The following is a 4,871-nucleotide window of genomic DNA, read 5'->3' as shown; positions in this document are numbered from 1 at the left end:
GCAAGGATGGTAACACCCTGTTCTTTCCTTAGCCATTCAACTTCTCAGTCATGTGAGGGAAATTACTAAAAACTTTGCTTTTTCGCACACATAAAATAATCTGTTATAGGCCGGGCGCGGTGGCTCAAGCCTGTAATCCCAGTACTGTGGGAGGCCGAGGCGGGTGGATCACGAGGTCAAGAGATCGAGACCATCCTGGTCAACACGGTGAAACCCCGTCTCTACTAAAAATACAAAAAATTAGCTGGGCATGGTGGCACGTGCCTGTAATCCCAGGGACTCAGGAGGCTGGGGGAGGATAATTGCCTGAACCCGGGAGGCGGAGGTTGCGGTGAGCCGAGATCGCGCCATTGCACTCCAGCCTGGGTAACAAGAGCGAAACTCCGTCTCAAAAAAAAAAAAAAAAAAAATCTGTTATAAACTTCTATCAAAAGATTTCCTATGTTACCTCTAAAACCTAGGAGGAAAGAACCCTTAAAATTATCACACTGCTGAAAACACATGTGGGTCATCAATAACAAAAAAATACTCATCTTGTTCAAAAGAAACTTTTTGGTGAAGAGGGAGGGCGGGAGAGGAAAAAATAAATTAAAAAAAAAAAAAAGAAAGAAACTAAGTTTAGAGTTCTTCTGAGATTGCTCCTCAAAATTACCTGATTTGGATGTCCTTTCTGTCTCTTGTTTCTGAAGGTAAAAATTGCACTATATGAAGTACTACATGATTGAAATCTTGGTCTTAAATTAGAGTCTTAGTTTTTTTGCAGTATTGACATGACATGGTTTTCTTCCTGTGCAACTTTTCAATGATTACCCAGCAATTCCACTTCTAGGAATCCACCTCAGTGAAATTCCAGCTCAGCTCCATGGTTGTCTTGCCTAGTACAGTGCCTGTAGCATTTCGAGGTAACAGGTTGTTAGAAGCAACCCAGGTGGCCGTCAGGTCAGGCATACTCTCTGTGATTTTCACATTATGCAGCAGCCATGAGTGATCAAGCAGGCGTACATGTAGCAAGATGGGTAGATTTTTCAAACTGTGTTGAGTAGAAGAAAAGAGATTATGATTTAAATCACACAAATCAACAAGGTATTTTTCAAAGATAGTTTATTTTCTAAAGAATAATTTTGGTTGGGTGCGGTGGCCCACATCTGTAATCCCAGCACTTTAGGAGGCCGAGGTGGGCAGATTGCCTGAGGTCAGGAGTTTGAGACCGGCCTGGCCAACGTAGTGAAACTCATTTCTATAAAAATACAAAGATTAGCTGGCCATGGTGGCACGTGCCTGTAGTACTAGCACTTTTGCAGGCCTATGCTGGTGGATCACTTGAGGTCAGGAGTTTGAGACCAGCCTTGCCAACATGGTGAAACCCTGTCTCTACTAAAAAAAAAAAAAAAAAAAAAAAAAAAATCAGCCAGGTGTGGTGGTGCTTAAACCCAGGAGGCAGAGGTTGCAGTGAGCTGAGATCGCACCACTGTATTCCAGCCTATATAACAGAGTGAGAATCTGTAACAATAATAATAATAATTCTAAATGTTTTAAAGAGGGGGTCTGTTATGTTGGGAGAGAGGAGAGGGCTATATGGTGAACTTGACAGAGAAAAACAACAAAACAGTAAAGGAAACAGAGAGAGAAAAAGAGAAAGATTTTATTGACCAACAGCAAAAACGAGCCATGGACAGCTAAGTCTGATTAATTTACCTCTCTGAACTTGAAACCTCTTCTTGCTCTCTTCCCCGCCTCCACGATTAATTCCACCTTTTACACTCGTATTCTCACGTCTGCAGAGTCACAAGCACTTACCACTGTTTCTTGCTCTAGGATCCTCTTAAAATTATAAAATTATTAATTATTTTTCGCCATTCTCCACCTTCGTCTTTTCCAACCATTCTTTTGAATTCGGACAGTTCATCTGTCTGTTACTGATTTTATTTCTGCTTCAAAGAATTCACAGTAAATTTTGGGCTAGGTGGGGAAACCGGAAAAGTAAAAATAAAAATCATGTCTGACTTCTGTTTCTCTCCACAAAGCACCTACTCAGGACGCTGAATCTGAGCTCTGAGGATCCCCCTGGCCAGGAAACTGTTACGGAGCTTAGTAGACACTTAGGAAGCACTGTTCCAAATATTTGCCACTTTTCCTATTATTTCATTTCTGACTTAACCTGAAAGATAGCAACATAAGGCATTTTGATAATGCTATTTGTAGCATCATTTGGAATACCCCCAGGCAAAAGAATAAATACTGTTCTGAAAACCCGGAGCAGAGGCCACCCATCCGAGGTCTTTTCCTCCTCTGTGCATCTGCTAACTACCAGTTATATAATAAAACTTAAGAACTTGCACTGTGTGTCAGGATGGCCGAGTGGTCTAAGGCGCCAGACTCAAGTTGCAGCTTCCCATGTGTGGGGATTCTGGTCTCCGAATGGAGGCGTGGGTTCGAATCCCACTTCTGACACAAGGTTTTTGCCCTTTTAATCCTAGTGTGAAAACACTAACGAGGGTTTACTCCGGTAACGTCGGCACTTGAGGTAATGTCAGCGGATCCCTGAGGTCAGGAGTTCGAGACCAGCCTGGGCAACATGCTACTAAAAATGCAGGAATTACTGGTAGTGGTGGCAGGCGCCCCTAATCCCCACTACTCGACAGGCTGGAGCAGGAGAATTGCTTAAACCTGGGAGGTGGAGGTAGCAGTGAGCCAAGATCGTGCCATTTCACTGCAGCCTGGGCGACAGCGAGACTCCCTCTCAAAAATCCACACACACCTAGGATTAGGGGGCTGAGCGGGGAGGATTGTTTGCGCCCAGGAGTTCGACCCCGTGTCTGCAAAAAATGAGCGGGGCGTGGTGGCGCGCGCCTGGAGTCCCAGCTCCCCGGGAGGCAGAGGTGGGAGAAAGACTTTATCACAAGCCCAGAAATGCGAAGCTGCAGCGAGCTGTATGACCACCCAGGGCGACAGCGCGGGGTTGTGTCGAAAACAAACAAAAACAGAGTAAAGGTATAGATTTTGCCAAAACCATTTTGCAGCGACCACGTCTCGGTTTTCCCCAATGCTCCTCCCACATTTTAACGTAACCAGCCCGTGAGTGGGACTGACATATTCCCCGTGCAACCATCTCAGTGGTTTCTGTAAGGCCACGCGGCAGGCAGGAATGTTACTGCACAGTCACCTCGTTTTCTTCCGCAAGGTCAAAGCACGGCCACCTCTTTTTCTCTCCCCCTTCTCCCCTCTCTTCTCCTTTCTTCTTTCCGTGTTTCCCCGTTCTTCCTTTCCCTTGCTTATCTAAACCCCGTTTGATTCTTTCTGTGTGTCCTGAGAGAAGGGGTATAAAGTGAAGAGACACACCGTAGGTTATCATGGGACACCTGTAAGAGAAATTCGTCTTGATTTAAAACTCTACCGAGTATATATACTTGCATTATTTTGACTTTTCTATAAGCTAGTCAAAAATCACTCACATTATTTTGACTTTTCTATAAGTTAACTTCTACCACAACAGAGCTTAGCCTAGTGAATAGAAAGTGAAAGGTGCAGAGCTCTAAAAAAATCTGATATTTGCTAGAGGGTCTGCCAGACAATGCCAAGCACTTCACTGAAAGGAAGGACTCAGTAATTTTTGTTGTCGATGTTTAAGTCTGACAATTCTTTCTGACACACCTTATATAAGTTGCTTCGAAGTAAACAAGAGGGTGTTAAAGGAGACGGGTTCTTTTTGTTGTTGTTTGTTTTGAGGTTAATTCTCACCTTGGTCTTCAGTTTGCCCATTTATACAGCCAGGTGTGTATGTATTTAATTTTAATGTTGTAGTCAGGTGGAACATTTTAAATCTTTTATGCTTTCCTTGGTATACAGTCTTTCCAATGAACTCTTCTTATATTTCCAACATGAATAAAAATGAATGCATTATACTTTTGTTCTGAATCTTTCTTCTATATCTCCCTAATTGATTATTTTTGTTTAAAATATTGGATGTATGTAGTGTGAAGGGACCCCAAAATCAGCAAGGTCCAAATAAGGTGTTTCTTGGGCTCAATACAATGTGCCAATCAGTTGACATGCTCAAAATGTAGCAGACCAGAGACACTGTCAAGGTTATTAAAGACCCCACAATTGCCAGTGTGGGGCTCAGGCCTGTAATCCCAGCACTTTGGGAGGCTGAGACGGGCAAATCATGAGGTCAGGAGTTTGAGACTAGCCTGGTCAACGTGGTGAAACCCCATCTCTATTAAAAGTACAAAAAATTAGCTGGGCGTGGTGGGACATGCCTGAAGTCCCAGCTACTCGGGAGGCTGAGGCAGGAGAATCACTTGAACCTGGGAGGCAGAGGTTGTGGTGAGCCAAGATCACGCCATAGAGCTCCAAACTGGGAAACAGAGTAAGACTCCATCTCTAAAAACAAACAAGCAAAAAACACGGCACAATTTGATTAAAGTAACTAACTCCATATTAATCTCTTTAGGGGAATTTTTGAAGGTTTCACTTGTAAAGATGCCTTTTAGGATAAGAGCCGTAACAGTACATTTTCTATGAACTCCATCTATGCACTTGAAAGAAGATATTTTAAGAGTTCCTGAAGAGACCCTTTAGACCACAAAAAAGGGTAGTTTGTGATGGCAGCTGTCTGTGCAAAAGTCACATAATTGTCTCGTAAGCTAGGGGTCAATGGAATAAAAACTCTGATGCCCATTGGCATCCACCCTGATCCTATGAAATCAGTTTGTCTGGGATGTAGAAGCCTACAAAAATTAGTATAGTTAGTCCTCCACGTCTGTAGATTTCCCAGCTGTTGATTAAACCAACATGGATCGAAAAAACAATTTTTTAAAAAAGGATAGTTCCATCTGTACTGAACCTTATAGATTCCTTTTTTCTTTTTC

General features: G+C 43.0%; 1 non-coding gene across 1 annotated transcript; it reads left to right on the top strand.

The window, feature by feature from the left end:
- Positions 1-2,344: 2,344 nt before the first annotated feature.
- On the top strand, positions 2,345-2,451 carry TRNAL-CAA. Its single transcript has 2 exons — positions 2,345-2,382; positions 2,406-2,451. It is a non-coding gene; the product is annotated as a tRNA-Leu (tRNA).
- The last annotated feature ends 2,420 nt before the right edge of the window (positions 2,452-4,871 follow it).

This window comes from Sapajus apella, unplaced genomic scaffold (assembly GCF_009761245.1).
Source record: "Sapajus apella isolate SASKATOON/1434 unplaced genomic scaffold, GSC_monkey_1.0 scaffold210, whole genome shotgun sequence".
In the NCBI taxonomy this organism is placed as follows: Eukaryota; Metazoa; Chordata; class Mammalia; order Primates; family Cebidae; genus Sapajus; species Sapajus apella.
This window is presented reverse-complemented; position numbering and strand designations above follow the sequence as displayed.